General features: G+C 37.8%; 1 protein-coding gene across 3 annotated transcripts in view; it reads left to right on the plus strand.

The window, feature by feature from the left end:
• GABRA4 (gamma-aminobutyric acid type A receptor subunit alpha4) overlaps positions 1-22,906 on the plus strand; it is a 63,878-nt gene that overhangs the window by 36,192 nt on the left and 4,780 nt on the right. The gene's annotated exons all lie outside the window — the stretch shown is intronic.

Below are 22,906 nucleotides of genomic sequence, written 5' to 3' on the forward strand. Positions count from 1 at the left end.
TTCAGATTTTCATTTCAGTCATTCTCAAAACTCCTCTTAGAAATGCTGTGCTTTAAATAGTTTAAGCTAACATGCAAAAAACTTTCATTTTTCCATTTATCCTTATTTCTCTCATTTCTTAACTTAGTTTAAAATCTCTTTCCTTGGCAGTTTGAACAAGGACATGATGAAGTATTGTCAGTTCACTTGACATTTCGGTGTGCTGGTGACAGAAGTTTAATGACGTTCTTTGAACCATATAAATTGTACCTCCCGGAAGCCATACCTTTTTCAGTACAGAATGTTCTGTAGTTAGTAATGCTCTTTAGGCAATGAGTAATTGTTTAATTGCACAATTATTAAGCTGGGTGATTTAAGTGTCAAGAATATCAGAATTATGTTTCATTTCCAACCATATTTTTCATATGGTAGTTTTGTTATGTGTCATATGCTGATTCGTGAGAAGTCGTCATTTTGCTAAGGCAAGAGAGCAAATCTCAGGTAGTTAATTTAACAAGTGTTTACTGAGCAACTACTATGTACTAGTCACCATGCAAGGCACTGAGGATTCAAAGAAGACAAAACCTGGGCACTTAGTCTAGTGAAGGAGACGGGTTATTAATCTTGCAAGTGACTATAGGTAGTATATAGAAGTATGGTCTGAATCTTGGTTTTAGAATACTTCAGGCATGCTTATAGCAGTATAATCTTACTCTCAAATATTCACTGCTACCTTAGACCTATGTGCTGAAATATAGATCTATATATCCAATTACATACTGGGAACGTATTTTATTTATGGCCACTTTTATGGAATACCTATCAAGTGACAGTAGGCTGGGAATACTCTGAGGGTAGTGGGGAAGTTGACATTCAACAATTAACTTCAAATAGTTAAATAATGATAAATGTGAAAAATGCTATGAAGGAGAGGTAGAGAGGGTCATGATAAATTATATCAGAGAGTTAATTTGAGACTTCAAATTAGCCTTTGAAATGCCAAAAGTGACAAGGTAAGGGATGTCATTCAAAATGACAAAGGGAGGAGAAACGATCAATTTTGGTAGCTTATTGAAGCAATATTGTGCATATCTTGGTAATTGTTGGTAATAACATCACACGGGAAGAAAAATGCCAACATTACCATCATAATTGAATGGCTATTTTCTCCTCCAGAAGGGGAAATGCCATAATTTCAATGCTGCATCAGGAAGGCTTGATATATTGCTAGTGTTCAAGGAAGTAGTAAGGCGTCTTGTAAACCTAGTATAACACAGTTTAAGAGTGTGTGGGTGTGTGATATAGATATAGATTGATAGTAAACTTGTCCATTTATTTTCATGTATTCTGTGTTTACAAATATGACAAAGGAAGAAGCTGTGAAGCGTATTTACATAGTACGTAGATTGGGGGAGGTAGCTTGTCATCACCATCATTGTTATTTATTTATTGTCCAGCTTATCCACCATATATATATGGCGCTAGTTGCTTTACATGTGTTATCTCTAATCTCCACAATACACCCTGAGATGAGTTGTTGTGTTGTTATACACGTAGTTTTATGGTTGAGAACACTGAGCCTTGGTGAAGTGTTTTGGACACTTTCAGATGCACTGTGCTGTCTCTCACCTAGAGAAAACAGGCAGGCATCGAGGGATTTTGTCTCTACTCTCAGTTTTCCAGTGTTGCTTTGATCACACAACCCAATATCTGAGTTTGAATTTCTCTGTTAGATGACAAAGTTAAGCAAGCTTATATCCAAATTCCCTTCTAATTTAAAAACCTGTTACTACAAGCTCATCCACTATCTATAACTAATGCCATCTTGCTTTATACTCTTTTAACATATGCTTACTTTCATAAGAATGGATTCTAGTGAGGATGGTTCTTTTGGGCTTCACTGAGACAGGTCAAATTAAATATTCAGATTATCTTATGCTCACTTACACAATAAAAATCCATACTGTTCCAACAGCAATAAGAGCATCCCCTGATCCTGTGTTTAGTATGCACCAGAGAGTATTTTATTAAATAGTTTACATATATTCACTTATATAATTGGCATAGTAATCCTGTCCCATTTTCATCCTGTTTTATGGATGACTGATTGAGGCGCCGAGTGGCCTAAGTGATTTGTCCAATCACACACCTCCTAAGTAACTGAACCAAGATTTAAACCCAGATGGTCTGGCTCCAAAGTCTAGGTTTACAGCCCCTAGAAATTGCCACCCCTCCATTGTAACCTCATCCCACACTGCTGACCCTCTGCTGTGCCTACCCTCACACACTCACTCCCCAGCCCATTCATCATTTTTCTGGAGGTTGTCTTAATGTTCACATTGTTGAAAGTGTAAGACTATAAAACTCTACCCCATTCATAAACAAGCCCTATCCGTTAGCTGGTGGTTCAGCTTACATAGAAGCCAAAATCTCAAAAAATTAGCCACACTCTCCAAATTTCTAGTTTTGCATAAAATATATATGGATTTTCTCAAGGCTAAAAATCACCAATTGATTGAGGTCATTTTGCCTATAGACCAATCCATAGTTTTCCCAATTTTTTGACATTTTAAACATCTAAAAATGTTAAAAAGAATTTTTTATTTTTGTCTTGAAATAACCGATCTGACATGCATTAATATATTCAATCAACAATATTTATTTACAACATATGTTCAAAAGAATTCTGTTGTCAAGGTGGTGAGAAAAATTTTAAAGAATTTCAAAAGATAGTTTTTGCCCTAAATGAATTTATACTGTGTCAGGTGACAGTATATTGATGTAAATAATCAAGAGGAATAGGTATTCTGTACGGACCAAGAGATGTAAAAAAATGTGCTGAACTTTGGGAGGAGCTGGTAGGAGAACTCAGTCTGGCAGTGAGGTGTATTTTACTGATGGTCAGCAGACAAGGGAGAGTAGCAAGGAAATAAGCCAACTCATTACTATAAATATCATTAGTTTGGTTTGTGATTTTTATGGGCTAGCTTGAGGAACACTCTAGAATTGCTATACAATTCATAAACTTTTACCGCATTGTTGGAATTTTTATTACTTCTCCATTTACTCTGTTCCTTCTCCAGCACACCTGGCACAAATTTGCTAAGAATCTAGCAGTTGCTCAGGAAACACCTGCTGATTGGTTTCATTCTTCCTATAACTGAGATAGATGCTCAGTTGTCAGGGATAGCAATATATGAAGGAACTGTATGTTTCCCCAGGTGAAATTTTTGTTATGAAAATTTTTTCTTAATGGTATTTCGAATTATTATTAATTTGGTGATCTTTTTCTGTGTTAGCAATGTGAGTGGGCCAGCACTCCTTTTTAGAGGGGAAAAAAATTCAGTCAGCTTCAAAAATATACAGACACTTGAAACAAATTCCCTCAATGTTTAGCTATATTTTCCAGCAAGTTCTCTTCCCTAAGCTACTGAGTAAGATTATTCATTCCTTCTGGTTTATTTGGCTAAGCTGCCAATTTCCCTTCTGCTATTTTGAGGGGCTAATTTTCCCACAACATAATATACATCGCTAAATCTCCAGCTTTTCTCTCAGCCTCAGATAATTTAGAAGTTTCAAGATGCATCAGTTCGGGTATTACTTATTTCATTTCATTTAAATAAAATCAGAGGATATTATGCATAAAAATGTCTTTGGCAGAAGGAGATTATTATGTGTTTTGGTCAATTTAAGGAGAGGGCATTTTCTACTCAGATTGTATGGCATGGTGTGTTTTTCTTAATATTTTCTAGTATCTCACCTTCCAGGAGATTCTTACCCTGCCTAACTCTGAATAATACATCATATTCTTTCACAATGTCTCTTTTGCGGCTTTTATTTGTGAGCCTGAATTTTCACATGCCTCTTGCTTAGCTATTCTGTAGGATTCTATTCTTTCTCCTTCATTAGCTCTTTCTTGAACTTTAATTTTTAAAATCTACTGTCTTCATATAGACAACTAGCATGGGCATTTCTTTAGTCTCTCCAGAGTCATGACTCCCTAATGATGTAGTCCAGTGAATTTAGCTTCTCTCTCAAACTCTCTCTCTTTTGGGAGTAGTTTGGCTAAAGCAGACTTTTTTACTTACTTTTACTTACTTTTTGTTTGGCTAATTGAAAACAATTGTAGGTTCTATAGTGAGAGAAAAGTCTGTCTTTAGGGAATTCAAAGAGGACAGTGGGGGTGTGAAGATGAGGTTGGGGGTTAGTTTCCCTGTGAATGCTTTCTATTTTTTGCTTCCCTAAAAAGTTTTTACTGAGTCCAATCAGTTTGATGTAGATATCGAGGGGTCACTTGAAAGTAAAAAAATGTACCATGAAAATTTTAGATAAAGGGAGGGAGGTAGGGAATAAGAAGGACACCCGCCATTTAGCACATCTGCACTTTTTCTTTGGCCAGCTTGTTGGCATTTGAGGATTAACATTTCCAACATTTCTTGGCAAAAGGTGGTGAGAACTCTGTATCCAAAGAGCAGAAAGTCAACTTTTCACGTACAAAATGAGTGTATTATTGTCTCCAGCTTATCCAACTGTGAACACTTGTGTATATCTGGGATTATTAGTCTGTTGAACAGATTTTTATTTTAAAAGAAAGCAATTTGAAGAATACAAACTATAAGACCAATACTTAACACAGAGCCTGCCACCCAATAAATGCCCTTCCAATATTTGTTGACTGAGTCAATGAATAAAAGAATGAATGCAATGTGGTCTCTGTAAAATATTACTACTACTAATAATGACCGGAAAGAGAAGTCCTAGATGACAACAGTAACAGAGAAAACTCCCATAAACCCATTCCAGCACTGCGTTTTTATTTTTGAGGCCCACACAGAGCTGTGGGATTACTGAAGGAAATCTAGACAACTCTTTTATTAACCTGAACCCACCTGATTTCTTTGGAACTCTTCCCTAGGAAGGAACTGCTTATCCCTGCCTTTTCATTGTCTGTGCATTTGACTCTTAGTTTTGTTGTTTGGGTTATCTCTGTGTCTTAATATAGATGAGCTACTAGATGGGAGATGAGAGTCATGCTCAACTCTGCTGTTGAGGCTATATCTAGAAAACAAGAAAATGTTCTCTGGTTGCATGTGGAAAAAGGATCTAATCGATAGTCTTCTCAAAACTGGTTTGAATGGAGACGCTCTGGGAGGGGCATCCTGCTTGGAAGGTGAAAAAAAAGAAGCCTCTGTGGAGCTTGAAAGGTGCTTCCCTGGAAAGTGAGAGAGCTGGATAACCATTTAGTAACTTGCTAGTTAGACTCTCAGAGCAGATCCTTAACTGAAGAAATGTCGACAGCAGCCATGAGTGGACAGCTGGGCACTTGACCTTCCCTGGCTACCCCTTCCATGAAGCAATGAGCCTGTGATTTGTTTCGAGAAAAGCCAGGTTTTATTTGGTTGAACCATGTAAAAACACCATTTTTGCTGGTTAAAAACAATTTTTAGAAAGTCAAAACTGGTCTTTTGAAATGAAGATGTGGCCAAGATCTGACTTTTAATTTCCTTTATCAGCTGCCTCTTTTTGACAGCAAAACAGGTAATTAGTAAGAAATTGTGCTAGTGATTATAGTGATTAGCATTTTAGATTTTATTAGTTAGTTTATTTGTTTTCAAGACAAAGATTGATTTTGGAGCTGAGAATGTCAAAACTTTGGAGCTGTACTCCTGGTGCCTGATGGGGGCACATCCTCTGTGGGCATCTTAATGCTCTCAGTAGGATTGTTTTGTTGGTTTGTTTATTTAATTTTGACTTGAAGCCAGAGGAGCTTCAACAGGCACTTTCTCCTGTGCTGAGCTCATTCTTGCTGCTCCTGCAAGCAAGAAACCCGCTTTGCTAAAGCCTTAGCTGATCCTGAAAAATGTTAACATGCTTTCTGCTTAATGTTTGCCATCGGGCTGATCTAAAAATGGCACCAAGGAGGTTACCTATTATCCACAGAACAAGAATACATTTCAGGACAGAAATAGATTATGGTCAATGGAGGCTTGATCTGCTGACAGAAAGTTATATTAGTATCCCTAAGCAATTCATAAAAAGAGGAGATTTTATGTGGTGAATCCTGTTTATTTTTTATTAAAAAAAAAACTCTCTCCTTTAGTAGCTTTCAATATTTAAGCTCTTTTTCTCTTATTTTTCCACAGTGTTTATTTGTTGAATTGCATTCATCTTTCAAAACTCCATAAATCACTCATTTTTGCACATTTGCAACGGGTTTGTACCATAACCAAATTTATTTTATCAAACTCATTACTGCATATACTTTAAAGACATGTATGGAAGCATCAAATGAGGTAGAATTTGGGATGATTTAAAAATAATTTTTTAAATGGAACTTGCAATTATTTTCTATGTGATCTTCAAGTTCCTAGCAAATAGGAAATTTTTGTTATTTTTTTCAATTAATGTATGATGGATAGGTTGACGCTCTCTTTGCCTGTAACTACGCAAGTTTCTGCCTGTTGACATACCAGTAAACATTTGTTCTGGACAAAATATCCTGACTTGACCAATGGAGTGTATGGTTACCCGAATGATGGAGCTGAAGTCTTCTTCTAGCACTGAAAATTTGCTAAAGTATTTCAGTTAAATGTTTTCCAGATAACAATCTGAATGTATATGACTGTAATATGCATGCTAAAATGGAGTCAAAGGTTAAAATTACAATCCATAGGGAATTTCAGAACCTCATGAGGCAATCTGAGATAATTATTTGCTACAATTAACTTCCTGGTTACTATCTAGTCATTCTGTAACCATTAAGTGGAACTAGCCACTCACAGTATTAGAAATTAGAGCATCTAAGTTATGTAAAATCTTAGTGTCTAACTTCCAAGACTCATAAACTTGAAGAAAACAGAGAAGTAATAAGGATCTCAAATCTTCATTGTTTGTGCAAAGTAGGGGCGAATTGTTCTATAATGTAAAACAGTTAGATACTGTTGTTTTATTCTCAGAGATTTTATTATTGGAGTGTCTTCCTCATTTTGGAAAAAAAAAAGATACAGAAAGATGTAAAATTTGGGGCAGAAATATGTAGGGTGAAATCAGAAGTATCAAAGTTAGAAGAGAAATACTGAATAAGATATCTCTTCTGTGTTACTTGGTGGGCTCTGTTTTGTGTATTACCTAAACACTTCAATTTTTAGGGTTTTTTTTCTGTGAAGCACTAATCGAGGAAATCCTAAAGTTTCAGCATATATGTTGGCCTGAATGAGAATACATGCTGGACTTGTACTGGGAAGAGAGGGTACAAATCCCATTGTCACATTCTGGATAGAACACTGCTGTTATTTGGGATTCTGGGATTCTGCCGGATAGACCTGGGTTTGCACTGAGTAGTAGAACCTGACTCGTTATAGAGCTGTTCACCTCAGCAATAGCTACATTAAATATGAACATTGTATATGTTTATTCCAGGCCAATCTGCCAGCACAGTAGAGCTAGCACAATCATACACTCTCAGCAAGGCAAGCAATGAGACAGAATTTGTTGTTGTTTTCTCACTAGCTCGCCATAATGTGCTTCCCCAGTTTGAATGCTTTCTGCAGTCTGATTATCGTGTTTACTCCGTGGTGTTCTTTCTTCATGTCATTAATATCCTATTTTCTGGCTGAGGTTCTCTTTATTTATGATAATAGTTTGATAGGTTTCCAAAGGATAAACAAGTGTGATTCTTTTAATGGTTCAAGTACAATTTGGAAGTCGAGTGGCGGTCTTATGGCTGTTTCAGATCAGCCAGCTGTGTTCATGGCCTAGGCCCCAGCTAGGTTCACTACTAGAACAATTTTAAAGGGTGCTGAGATGATAAAGACATTAGCCAGAAGCCTCCTGATATACTGATGGTAGATGATAGATTAAGACAACAAGAACATATGTCCAAGTGGACTGTGTTACCCCTTGTAACAATTCGTTCGGTGCTACCATTTCCACATATGCACTCCCCATGCTGAGCAGATATACCTGTAATTCAGGTCGGAAAATCCCAGTTATCCAGGTACCAAAAAGAACCAAAAAGCTAAATTAGGTAAAAGCACTTTTTGGTATACTGTATAGTGCCAACCTATATGAAAATGCCACAATATATTTAGTTTCAGTGCAAAGCTAGTTTTTATGATACCCGAATGCTTCGAAAGCTGACAAGGCATGAGTAAAAAGGGACTCTCTGTTAAGGACAAAAATTTAATCAGAAACTCATTCCAAAGTTTAATTTCAGTGTTCAGTTTTGGGGTTTTTTTTTCAGTAATTCAGCAAGCTGACATTAAAAGTTGCTCCAGTCCTCTTTTTAGACTGATCATTTTAACTGTTCCCTCCCTAATTACTCCACCAAGCAGAGAGAAAGAGCCCGTGAAGCCTGGCTCCCAGGCTTTTTAAGAAATTAATGAATATTGCAAAAATTGTGTTGTGCCAAAAATCATTTTTCAAGACGGCTTCAATGAGAAACCCCACCCCCACCCCACCCCTGCCACAGGCTATGCATCCCACATGCATTTCTTACAATGTATGGCAGACTCTTTGTTCCCTCACCCTTGAACCTGCGTGGACCTATGACCACAGTAGAAGTAGTGCTTTATGACCGTGAGGCTGGCGACTCAGGACTGCTTTCTTGGATCCAGTCACCATGCTGTAAGGAAGCCCAGGCCACATACAGAGACCACAGGTAGGGTATTCCGGCTGACAGTCCCAGCATCAATGGCCAGGCATATGAGGGAGGTGACTCCGGTACCAGCTGCTTTGACTGAAACCACATGAGAGACACGGAATGAACGAGAACTGCCTAGCTGAGTCCAGCCGACCTCCAAACCCACGAAAGGTGGTGTTAAAATGATCGCCGTTGTTTAAGGCCATGATCATTTGGGTTGGTTTGTTATGCATCGCTAGATGGCTGGAAAACACATCTTTTAAGTCAGACATACTGAAGTCAAATACTGACTCTTCCTGCTGCTAATGAGATGTCAGCCAAGATCTCAAATTTCTCTAATTCTCTTTGTTCATCTTACAGATGTTTAATCTGGTATACTGCAGGTGCTCAATCAACTATGAGTCTCCCCAATCTCCTCCCTCCCTCCCTCCCTCCCTCCTTCCTTCCTTCCTTCCTTCCTTCCATCTTTTCCTTTTTTGCTTGCTTACGCCTTTCCTCCCCTTCCTTCCCATGTAAATTCAATGGAGTGCAGCTGCTTTTGTGGTAGGCCATTTTAAACCGGAATATGTTAGTACCAGGTGTGGATTTAATTGGACCTTCGCTTAGAATGCAAGCAGACAGAATTCAGGAGGCATTTTTTTTTTTTTTTTTGGTGAAAACTGCTGAATCACTTGTTCCAAAATCGCCATAAAATACGCTCAGACCTTCCACAGACAGTGTGTGTGGTGTGATCAAGTGCCTTGGGGGAGTGGGGTAAATACATTTTTAAAAAAGGAAATGTTTCCATCAGTTCACAGTGAACATTATCTGAATTCAGTTCAGGCGAAGAATATCTTAAAAAGCTAGATAAAGGAAATGAAGGCATGAGCAACATGTTATTTGTAGGAATGACATACATTATCTCCTTGGCAACTGCAGGGTGGCATGCAATTTGGCAATCTATGTTGTGTCATCTTGGATGCCTGGAAGTCACTGTTTCCTATGGAAACAAAGGAAAGAACAACATGAGAAAAAGAGTTCTGATTTTAGTATGCTGAGAAAGTATTTTAAAACCGAGGGGCCAGCAGCCTTTCACAACAGAACCAAAACTCAAAATGGCATTAAATTTTCATTTATTAATTCCACAGTGCTTTAGAATATGGATGAGATCCAAATTTGCTTTGGCCCTGCTGAGCTTTTTATTCATGCTTTGTGGTCAAATGATGACTCCAGACATTTTGTGTGGAACTTTCGATGCCCTGGGGTGTAGTAGGTCTTTCAGAAACATTAGGACGTCAGCTTATGCACGTTCATTTGTTTACTCATTCAACAAATATTTGTCTAGTGTCTAATTTGTGCCAGGCATTGTGCTGGGTTATTGAGGCTACATAGACCCTTTGCCTTATGTCTTATCATCATCTTGTCACATCCATGGGATATTGTGGTAGTTCTTTATTTGAAGTGAATCAGTAATTTAGAAAACATTCATTTAGCCCCGGCCTGGAGAGCCTATTATATTGGAGCCAAGGGATAGCAGAAATGAACCACATGGCTGCGCGATATTTGATGGGGCACAGAACAGTTCTCATCATGGCTTTTCTTCGGTCAGTGATTTTGGTGAATTTTCCTAGGTACAGTCAGCTTGTTTTCATCGCCAGCTTCCAAGTGAATGGCTCCAAAACATTTATGATAACAACTCATGCTCAATATAATTTCATTTGGTAGGTAATTTGATGAAAATGAATGTCTTAAATGAAGGAAATTCAGACTGCAATATAGCTGGCTAGAGTCTAAAAGTTTCCACCTTGATGAAATTCAAAGAAGTATCGACATTATCGGATGCTACAAAGGCAGCCCACATGGTTGCGGTGGGACCGCTTGATCACAGTAGGAGAATGAAACAGCTGGTGAGGTGAGATTAAAGCATGACCTCAGTGTTGCCAGTGTTACCAGTGGGCTCCTGGGAATTCTTCCACAGTAGTGCTGGAGATAAGGACTTGAGATTCACTGTGGAATAGAAGCCTGGATTCAAGAGTCAGTTCTTTCCAAGGATGATCTTGCCTTTCATTAATCTGTTTAGTGTCTCCAATGCATGGCCTTTCTTGCTTATTCTACATCCACTCCCAACCTCATCACAGCAGAAGCTGAGGCATTTATCCACGTTTCTGAGACCTGCAAAAGAATGACTGTGAAATAGACAGTCAATGTCCACCAAAGAGCCTCGCAAAAAAGCCTTCTAGACCGACTATTCTAAATAGTGATTTCAGGTGTTCTAGCTCTGAGGAGTCAAAGCCATATGGCTGATTTTTATAATTTCAGTATTAAAATTAACGATCAGATTTCATTTCCTGGATTTTTCCTCCCTAGGGTCTTATTTTACTATGTCCTCTCTAAGAGCAATATTTTAGCTTAGAATTTTCTTGGGTTTGTGGATATATTCATGGAGGATTTAAATAGCATTGCAGCTGTACAGAAAAGCTGTTCTAGTGTGTGCTTTGAAAATCAGCTTTTCAATAACTGATAGCTTTAGAACTGTGATTGAGAGGAAAAATCCAGTCCTTGTTAAACAAGCTATTTCAGCCACTGGCTCCGTGTTTCAAGCAGTTTGAAGGAAGAGTGGCTTACAGCTTCATCACTTTGCTCCCAGAGAGGCAGGTTGGTGCCCATGGGCCTCATGCATTTCCTGTGTGGCAACAGAGGGCACGAAGAAGGTGGGGCTAGATCCGGGAGGTGACTCTCTTTTGCTCCATAACGATCACTCAGCCATACTTTTAAACAGGCAAATGCATGAAATGGGAGAGGAAAGACATTTAATTCTGGTTATCAGTTAATATTCCAGGATTGACTCATTAAACAGTCCATTAACTACTGTAGTGGCCCAGGAAGTATAATCTGGATAGAATAAATGACTGTCATCTGGTTTTCAAGTGGATTTAAATGGGCTGCTTTCAGCTATATAGCTTTGCCAACTACTTATCTCTAGGGACACATTGTGTGAGACTCATTTTTGCTGTTTTGAGTGTACAGGAGTGAATGATTTTGTTGTTGATTTATTTCAATACAGTTTACTCATCACTTATTTAAATATTATTTAGTCATTGGACTTACTTTGATTGTATGCTTCTTAGTTTGTGGTACTGTGCTGGTCAGTGGGGAGAGGAAACTGGTAAGGCAGTGTTGCAGCCCTAAAGAAACTCACAGTTGGGAGGGGCACTCACGCAGCGTGCTGGATGCTAGGCTAGGAAGAAGCATAGGATACTGTGTGAAGATGTCACAGTCCAGATTAGCATCTCTGTGGTGGGAGATTCTGATGAGGGTGGAGGGGCTGTCAGGTTAAACTTCTCAGAGGAAGCGATGGCTAAGTACTATCTCAGAAAACGCAAAAGGGAGGCAAAGGTGATAGAGGAAAGGGAGTGAGTGAGAAGAGGATGTGACAAGACCCTGAAGCAAGACAATACAGCTCATCCTTGTAGAACTAAATGAAGACATCCTGGCTAGAACCCAGGTGTTTTAATTGGGTTTCCCCCAAAGCAGACTTTGTTGCAAGGATTTGTGTGCAAGCAATTTATATTTGAACTGATCCCAAGATCACTGTGAGGAAGGTGAGATGGCAAGGAAGACAATCCAAAAAAGTGTTACTAATGAGCAGATTTACCACTGGGTGCTCATCGCGCCAGAGGCTCTCTCGGAATACGTGTGGAACCCACCTCAGAATTGTCCCGTTGGGTGGCAGAGAAGTTGAGGTACTTATTTATCAACTCTTATCTCTTGTTGATTATGTTTATTCAGGAGATGTTAACTTTCTTCTACTTCTGGTCAAACCCTCTCTCCCATTCCAGTCAAGCTCCTATAGACAGAGCTCCTCTTAGGGGAGAAAAAGCTGGTAAGACACAGCCTGTCTGGAGTGATGTCTGGGTAAACCAAATGAATACAGACCAGACACTCATAGCATATGCTACACTAGGGTACCCAGAGTGGTTAAGAGGAGGGTTCGGGAGTAAAGGGGAGATGTAGCTGGACTGGAAGGCAGGATCCAAGTCATGTAGAATGTTACGTCATGTAGGTGTGTGTGTGTTTAGAAAAACAATAGCATGCCAGCTGAAAGACTTTAAACAAGGAAGTGGCATTATTGATGTTACATTGTATAAATATTATTTTACACATAATACAAGAGAGAGTAGAGAGAGGGAATGTTCATAAGGATATGAGTTCTGAGAACTTTAATAGCCTCTGAGTAGCTAAGTGAGATATGTTGAATGCCTTTCCATGGCTTTGAAGAAAAATAGGAAGATTGGAAAAATACTGAGGAAGCTGGATGGAAAAGAATAAGGCAGAAGGAGGCAAGAATCATTGAAGTTTTGTGGCTTGCAAAGCTAACTGGAGCATGTGCTAGTCTCTAAGATCTAGCATGTTTGTTTGGATAAATGTACTGGGTTCACTGGATATGAATAAATTTGTACGTAGATTTGACTTTGGTCAAAAGGGTTCCTTAAGGTTAAGAATTTGGGGCTTTCCCTCCACCTTTTTTAAAAATTAATCTATTTATTTATTTATTTTTGGCTGCGTTGGGTCTTTGTTGCTGCACGCGGGCTTTCTCTAGCTGTGGCGAGCAGGGGCTACTCTGCCTTGCGGTGTGCAGGCTTCTCATTGCGGTGGCTTCTCTTGTTGCGGAGCACGGGCTCTAGGCGCATGGGGTTAAGTGGTGGTGGCTAACGGGCTTAGTTGCTCTGCAGCATGTGGGATCGTCCCAGACCAGGGATCAAACCCATGTCCCCTCCAATGGCAGGTGGATTCTTAACCACTGCGCCACCAGGGAAGCCTTCCCCTACTTTTGTATCCCCAGAGCCAAGAACAGTGCCTGACATACAAATAGGCACTCAATAAATATTTGTTGACTAATTGAATGAATGAATGAATGAATGAATTAAAAGTTTGTTATGCCCCTAGTACATGTCCTGCTGGAGAGATGGGTCTTCAGGTTGGAGAAAAATTTGGGAAGCAGACATTGATTTTATGATATTGATATAAAGATGGTAATCTAAGCCACTGGACAGGTTTATTTATTTACCTGAAGACTGAAAAAACTGAGATGTCTGAGAGTTGAACCCTGTGGAAAGGTGACAATTTAGGATTGGGTAGAGGAAGAGCATTCCATACTGGAGACTGAGAAGGGTAAGGGGAACATACCTAGATTATGGAATTTATAGGACCAATTTAAAGAAGGAAGAAGTGATAAGCAGTGTTAGATGCTGCCAAGACAGTATATAAGACGCAGATTTTAAAAAGTGTCTACTGGATTAATCCACAAAGAGTTCCAAGGGAAAGATGGGAAGGGAAATAAAATAACAATGGGTTGAAAAGTAAACGACAGGTGAAGAAGTGGAAACATTAAGTGTAGACAATTTTCCCCTAAACTGGCAGTGATAGAAAGAGTGGTAGCTGGAAGGGGTCAAAGGTTAAGGAGTTGTGGGACTTGATATTTTCATTTCCTTCTTTGTAATATGAGAAAAGTTTTGGTATGTTACATGTTGAGAAAGTGCAAATATTTTTTAAATTGCTAATATGATTAAGTAGAACAATATCCACAGGATTGTTGATTTTATGCTCTCTTCAAATATCCATCAGCCTAGAAGGAAACCTCTTAAATGGGAATCCTCAATTATCTCTTCCTACGGTTGGCAGATTTGGGCAAGTTGGGTTTTAGCTAGTTCTTAGCATTGCTGCAAGGAGTGGAGCTAATTATTTTCACCTAGGAATAGAAAGTAAGATGAATTTTGAAGAGAGCACAAAATGTAAGGTTCCCACACATTCCCAGCATTTTCTGAAGTGGATAGTTACAGTATTAATTTAACACTTAGTTCTGTTGAAAAAATACAATGAATATCTGAGTATAGAAATAATGGAAACCTCTATTATAATATTTTATTTCACAGTGACTATCTACATTTTTGTCTTAGACTATGGATAACAATATCAAAATAATATTGAACAAGTATTGATCACTTACTGTGCTTCAGGTAGGGTGTTAAGCACTTTATGAATACTAATTCATCAATAACTCAGTAGTTATCATTATTATCCTCATTTTACCCAGGAGAAATACATAGCACAGAGAGGCTAAATAACTTCCCCAAGACCACACAGCTAGGATTTCGCAGAGGCCAAGGCTTGAATCTACCTGATTTTAGAACCTATGGTTCTGACATTGGTTTTTAACTATCAGTATACTGCCAATAAGGATGAAAATGAAGATAGATATTTGGTAGCTTTTGGTTTTAGGATTCATTTTATTGGTGTCTATAGAGGGCACATTTCTCTTCCTGCCTACCAGATACTTGTGTCTTAGTTTCTGGCCTGCTTGGCTGAAGTGGTTACATTGGTGATATACATTAATGTGCTGATGAGCCATTTGCCATAAATTGCAACTCAGCTACTGGTTTAATTCCTGCTAAATTTGCAATCTGCCTTTACTGAAGTGCAAAATTTCCTTTCTTGTCATAAAGTGGTAGAACATGCAAAAGAGTCTAATACCTTATTTTCTAGCTCAAGTAAAATTATCTAGGCTCAGAGAGAGTTTTAAAATTTTCACTTTGGAGGAACAGCTGTTTCAGCATGAGAGCCTTATTAAATGTCGAATGGTTTTGCTAATGCCTCGTTGGAAACTACAGCTGACAGCATGACACTTACTCCTCAGGACAAGTCAAATTATTTCCTGGAGAAAATCAAAATGGCTTCAGCTGTTTAGGGGGTTGTCTGTTTGACAACTGGTGTGGTAGAATGTCAATTTCTTCTGCTGACTTAATATGTTGTTTTACTATGGATGGAGATTTGTAATGAATTGTGTTAACAGGATAATTCAACATATGCTTTATGACCAATTGACTGTGCTTCCACTTGTAAAGACTAGGGAACGGGATTGATTTTTAAAATATAAGAGCATGCACAATAGGTGCTTAATGAGTACTTTTCTGCTACATACACATGTGTACACACATTAACTTTATACATAATTGGGTGCATGCGTTGCTGAACTTCATTAACTTTAATTATTTGTAGATACTTAAATGTTTGAAGAATCATTTTCAAGTCAGAAACTAGAGCTAGTGCTTATGTTGATATCTTCCCTGGGTTACAATTAAAGTTGAAATTGCAGTTTCCTATGCATGGTGGGGGAGTGTTTTAGTTTTTCCATATATTTGAGTAGTAATTTTGTAAACATCTTTTAAAAATTCTATATTCAAAATTAAGGGGAAGTCTGCAGAAGGAAGTTGGGGCGCAGCTTCCCTCTTGTAGAAAAACTTCATAAAAATGTGTTTATCGTATAGAAGATGCATTTTTTTTTTTTTTTTTTTTTTTTTTTTTTTGCGGTACGTGGGCATCTCACTGTTGTGGCCTCTCCCGTTGCGGAGCAACAGGCTCCGGACGCGCAGGCTCAGTGGACATGGCTCACGGGCCCAGCCGCTCCGCGGCATGTGGGATCTTCTGGGACCGGGGCACGAACCCGTGTCCCCTGCATCGGCAGGCGGACTGTCAACAACTGCGCCACCAGGGAAGCCCAAGATGCATATTTTGAGTGGTGATGCTGGTTCATTTTTCAAACAACCTGAAGAGAAGTTTTCTCCAATTAAAAAAGAAACTTTGCACAGCTAGATTCCATTTGTGGTTAAGATAAAATTTTCTGTAAAATAAATCATCTAAATGTGGACCTATTTATAAATATTTATTTAGGCCTGAATGTAGAAGTTATATGGGATACAAAGTCATAGCCATAAGCACATTATGACAGCTAAGCACCAAAGAAATTGAACGAATATCAAGAAAAACAGGCGCAAGAACAATTCATAAAAACTCTACAATTTTTACAGATACTGGAAAGGAAGGATTAATCAGAGGAAGATTTTTCATGGGATAACGTGGATCAAACAGTAGTACAGTATTTACCTTATAATAGAAACTAAATAAAACTAACTAAAATCCAAATCTGAAAAACCAAGCTGTTCATAAATGTCACTTAATCTGGTTTGGGTTGTGTGGACATTTTTCAGGTAAATTCTTTTTTGCTTTCTTTGAATCCCATTAGTGTAGCTTTTTAACATAGCAAATTAACATATTTGCTGTCGTAAGGAGCTTCCTGAGTAGCTAAAATTGTTAGTTTGAGATGCAAATCATGACTCGAACCCATTTTAACTGTCTGACCTTAGGAGAAGTACCCGACTTTCTTAGGCTTCAGTGTCCTCATTGGAAAAATGAGAATATTAATACTATTTCCTGGGTGATTGTAGATGGTGTGTGAGGTTATTTGTGAAAACCATGTAGTGTAGTGCTTGGTCCATAGTAAGTGCTCAATGCATTGTAGAGATATTGATAAAGATTCAAGATTTCTGTCTGGCAAGTGCTAATATCAGACGTTAATTATTTAGAGTAGCCCCTGCTGGGAAGCATTGCCTTAAGTTAGTCTATTTCAAAAAAATGTAAAAGAAAAGGAAGATTTTAGAACGTCCTCAAGGTATCTCAAATTTTAATTGACAAGGAAAGTAATTGGTCTTCTTTATCCTTGTACCACTGAGGGAAATCTTTGAAAATTGTTCCCCTACCACCAGGCACTTTGTTCCCTTTCCCCACAGTCCCTCTTCCCCCTTACTTATCCCTGAATTTCAGCTTATGTGTCACTTTCACAAAGAGGCTCTCCCAGCAATCAGGCTATGCCACGTACTCCCTAATTTAAAAAAAGTTTCCTTGATAGCATTTATCGCTTGTTACAACTTTTTAATAATTCCTGGAAGAAATTGCAAGGCCTATACTTTTTCACCTCTGTATTCCCAGTTTCAACAAAGTAATTTGAAAAATTGGACACTCAATACATATTGTTGAATGAATGAATTGGGTAAATCATTACCTTTCATAAGTCCTTCATTGCTTTTGAGCTTAAACGTGGATCTTCTATTACTCACTTCCAGCAAGAGATGAAGCATGGGACTTGAGCCTTTTTTCCTAAAAATAAATCTATTAAAGCTATCATGAATGTTTAGATTCAGTAGGTAAACATTATCTAATATTTCAAAGAAATTCAGCCCCCTTTAGGTAAGATTCGTAGTTCATCAGAGACTTCCTTACACAGCACAGCTATGATTTTACAAAATGACTTGGATGATAATTCTTGAGCATTGGAATTTTCCCCCCAAGCAGAGGTATAATGAAGATTTGGTCTTGATAAATTATTCCTTTTTAGACATTGCCCCTGTTGCCTTTGCTGATGCAGATAAAATTATGACTCAGACTACTTGCTACGCCAGCCTCCTATAGGGTTGGCAGGGATCTGAATTTCTCTGGAGGGCTATTTATTATAGCACAGTTTCATTATGATCAAGTCATATCAAGTCTATATTAAGAAAAAAACATTGTCCAAATGTTTCTAAGTTCAACTATAATTTTCTGAATATTTTAAGGCTGAAACAAATCATTTCCATAGGGTGATTGCTTTAAAAAGTGAATTTATTTGGACACCCAAGTTAGGAATTCAGAAACGTAGTAAGATTTCTTTGGCAATATTTTATCAGATATCTACTTATATTACCCCTACTTTTAAGGATTTAAAAAATATTCTTAATATAAAATGTGAACAGAAGTTATAAATTGTTATTAATGACATTTTCCCAATATTTAAACAAACGCATGCTCTGAAATCCACAACACATGTACACACACTGTGACATAAAAGTCATAATCTGCAAGGGAGGCAAAAATATTTAGGGAAAAAATATTGGGTAGTTAAAGAAGGATCTGGAGCTAAGTCCAAATTAGAAGGTTAAATGAAAATCCCAGTTAAACTGAAGTCCTCTGATTTGGGTGAAGAAAAGCTGAAAGGAACTCAAGAGGTATCCTGGGAGAACTTATATGCAGGCAACTTGGACAGTTTAGAAAGATGATGTAGATGCCCCCTGGTGGATATATGGAAGTGTTTTCATTCACCAAGGACAAGTAAAAATATTACAAAGAAAAAAAAAAAAAAAATATTACAAAGAAATCAATGGTTAATTCCTGTCAAAAGCATCTCAATTTCTCTACGTGTCTAGTATCTTAACTCTGCCTAGGATTTGGGATTATCAGAAAAGGATACTGGAGAAGAGAGAACAGACTAGAAACAAAGAAAATATCTGAGAAGAGAAAGCTGCAAGTTTGTTTAGGTTTTATTTTTTTCCTATGAGAGGGTTAACATTCACTATTTAAAAATCTTAAGATAATTGTGTCTTAAGTTTAAATTTATTAAAGTTAGATGATTGTCTTAGTCTCCTCAGGCTGCCGTAGTCAAATTACATAGATTGGATGGCTTAAATAACAGAAATGTATTTTCTCATAGTTCTAAGGGCTAGAAAATCCAAGATCAGGGTTCTGGCAGGTTTGGTTTCTGGTGAGAGCTCTCTTTCTGGCTTGCAGACTGCTGCCTTCTTGCTGTGTCCTCATATGACACAGAGAAAAAACTCTCTGGCGTCTCTTCCTCTGTTATAAGGACACTAGTTCTGTCTAATCAGGGCTCCGTTCTTATACCTCATTTAATCACACTTCCTTAAAGATCTTATCTCCAGTGTAGTACCCTCCCTCAAAAGGGGACACAATTCAGTCCATAGCAATAATGAAAACCTCTTAATGTTTTTTTAACCTTCTTTGACATTTGTTGCCTTGTACTATCCCCAGTCTGGTGTCCTTCATTATCCCATTTCCTACTTCCAATTTAAATGTGGAAGAAAGTCCTTTTGGCTACTGTAATTGAACTAAGAGATAAAGTAAAAAGAGTGTCAGACCAATAATGCCAGACCAATATATCCACAGATACAATTCTTTTTAACATTCCGTTACATTTAGAAAGTGGGCCAGCCAAACTGAGTTGCTGAAGTTCTAATTGTGAACCAGTGTTCTGTGTATGTCTTTTCATAGCATCTTGAGGTGTGAATATCATCCTGTAGGTTGGATTGCAACAGTTCTCCGGTCTTTGCTGTTTCCCTGATGCCAGTTTCTAGACTTCACTGATAGGAGGAAAGTTCCGGAAAGAGATCAGTGATGTGATACGTTAATACAATGAGATGCCTTTTTTAGACAACCCACATCTCTTCTGGACATTGAAATACCTGTGGCTGTAGGTTATTTCCTCCGTGTAGCTTTGACATATGGTTGTGGCAGCTGGGTAGTTAAAAGCATGTGAGCTGGGTGCCGGGTGCAGAAGAACCGCTCAGTAAAAATTAACCATTGTTGTTGCTGTTGCTTTTTTCCTAGATGAGCTTTTTATGTTTGTCTCACGCCATCAGTTATAGGATTTACTCTAGTGTTAATCCTTACCTTTACAATGTCTAAAATGTATTTTAATTTTGTTAATTGAATTTTATATTTCCTTGTGTTTATTCTTATTTTAGCCAGCAACGTTCTTTTCATGGCTGACTTCACCACAGACTGTCCTTTGCTTCAGTGGTCCTCTACCTTTCTGATTATTCAAAACGGTGGCCTTATTTTTATAGAAAGATAGAAAAAATAGTCTAAAATCTTGTCTATAATGATTTGTTCATGAGTGACATACTTTTTTATTTTGGAGGAAGGATCTTGTTATCTGCCGTCTGGATTATTTCTATATAATGTTCTTTTGATGCCTGTTATGTACTAAGCACCTTATAGGCGTTATCTTATTAATTCCTTATGAGGAGCTACCGTTATTACTCCTGTTTTAACAAGGACTTTGAGGTTTCAGGAGGTCAACCAACGTGTCAAATATCCCACAGCTAGTAAATGGCAAATTCAGTATTCGAGTCCAAGTCTGTCTGATTCGATGGTCCACAATCCTAACTATTTAGCCAATGTTTCCCAACTTCTGATTCCTGATGACTGACAATAACATAACTAATAATTAAGACTTCCTCCAAAAAGGCCCTGAGACTGATCCCAGGTTATTCTTATAAACACTTGGTGTGACTGTAATGCCGCTTGAGAGAGAGAAGATTCATCCAGCTCAGTGTTTGCATTTGGAGAAAGTGAGTGGAGCGTGCTTTGCCCTCTACCCTCTCCAGTGTTATGTTGGTAGCGTTTGGTGAACATAGCTCCCGGAGCATTTCCAGGTAGCATTCTGGTCAAGTCCAAGTCTGCTTGATCAAGCTGAGAACCTCTGCTCTGACTGGTGAAGTATCCGACAAAAAAATTTCCTCTCCTAGAGCCATGTATTTATACAAAGCCTTGGCAAATAAAAAGAAGCCCTAGGAATCACTATGAAGCAAAACTAACTACAGAATCGCGTATCTTCAAGAAACCCTACTATTTTAAACTTTCAACTTTTAAATATGTAAAGACAAAATAAATGCATTCTGTAAGACATTGTTCTCTGGTAATTCCAAATTGAAGACATAAATTTCTTATCCCAGTGCCAGATATTGAAAGTAATATTTCTATAGCTTATGGAAATCCAAATGTTGAATTAAAAGCTAACGTTGGGAGGAAATGAAATACAGTAAATAGAGAACTCGGCGTTTTCATTTCTACACTTTGTTGTTCAGTGTGTTAACAATTGATGAAATATTTAGCATGTTTATTTGTAGGGGATGTTTTTCATTTCTATGTGGTAGCATCTTTTAAAAACACTACTGATGGTCCTCTGTAAATCATTACCTTGGGGTTTAGTTCCAGCTGCTCTACCATAGTTGTTTATTTCCTTATTAAATAAGATGTGTGGCTAACCCCTGAAGCCCTGTCAGAACAGCCTTGAATAAATGTCTTTGCATTATTGGATTTTTTTTTGGTATGTAAATCATTGATATTCTAGAAGATAAACCTGTTCATTATTAGCCTTGTTTGTTTTAATTTAGAAGGGTGAAATTACATTTTATTAAACTTCATTAGCTTCTCAAGCAAGCAATATGAATGTAGCTTGCGTTCTGCAAACCTCGTCATAGTCACTTTATCTCACTGCTGCTAGAGTAATTAGTTGAGTTGAGTTTTCTCTTTGCAGTTGATAAGACTTCTTTAGAAATCATGTCAGATCACAGTCACGATTGACGAATTACTTGGATTTGCTCCTGTTTGCCTGTTGCTGCTTTAATTTGTTGTTAATGTTTGAATCTATCACCTCGCATCTCTATCCCACCAGTTTCCCTTGCATCTGACTATTGTGACTAATGACAAAATGATTTCAAACTAAATCATCTTTTAAAATTCAAATTAAGCTTAGGTGCTTTTCTTGTTTGGAACCACTGTGTGTCTGCTGAATACTGATGGAGCCACTGTACACTCTGTGTGAGACATAACATCACTCTGACTGTCGCATTTGTTGTTCCAAAACTTGAAGGCTGTGTGAATATTATTCCTAGTGAGTCCTGTGCCAGGTAGCTCAGCAGATTTTTCAATCCTTTCATAGTTTGTCTTCATGGAAAATGACAACTACTTTTTACATAGTAGACCTTGAGACATCAGTGTAAAATAACTTGAGCATCATTGGGCTGCCTGGCAGAGAACAAAGATTTAAGCCTCAAATCAGTCTAATTCTCTTTTCCATATATAGGTTATGATATTTAGTGTGTCTTAGGCATTCTTAGTCAGCCTTGGGGTTGAGTCAGGATAACTTATATAATTTAGGTACTACCTGCAATATTCTAGAAATATGCCCATAAACAAAGAAATAGTAATCTGAAGGTCTGATAGAAAGTTTCTGACACTTTCTCTTTAATTTGAAAAAAGAATCTTGACTCTGTATTATATCCATTTCAGTGAAATGTATTAAAAAATGAAGTAGGTGCCTGCTGTGTGCATTAGCCTGCAATGATTAATAAGATAGTTTTACACTCTAGAAGTTCACTAATACTTTAAAACTGGGAATAAAAAGATTTGACCTTTGTTTTCAGATGTTAATCCTAGTGGCACACTTCATACTGCTCCCTCCATTTTCAAAGTCTGGTGCTTCATGGATTCTTTTTTCTGGCCACCTTAGACTGATCCTCTCTCTTTGACTTGGGATCACTGTTTTCTCCAGACATATTCTTCAAGTCTATGCGTACATTTCTTTGATACTTGTAACTTGCGTAGCAGTGGCTGTTGTCAGAATATAATTTTCAAACCATCAAAAACGTGAGTCATGCAAATATGGAATGAACCTGTATCAAAGTTTTATCTAACTCTTTAATTAAGGAGTAATTATTTAATAGTAAAACGGTTCAAAATCTTTTTTGAGAAATGCCTATAAGTAGCCATTAAATTTTTTTTAAAAAAGGATACTAGAATGCGATTACCAGATTAGATACAGAAGTAGTTAATATCCTTCAGGGCATCAAAACCATAACC

This window comes from Neophocaena asiaeorientalis, unplaced genomic scaffold (assembly GCF_003031525.2).
Source record: "Neophocaena asiaeorientalis asiaeorientalis breed wild unplaced genomic scaffold, Neophocaena_asiaeorientalis_V1.1 scaffold39, whole genome shotgun sequence".
Taxonomy (NCBI): domain Eukaryota; kingdom Metazoa; phylum Chordata; class Mammalia; order Artiodactyla; family Phocoenidae; genus Neophocaena; species Neophocaena asiaeorientalis.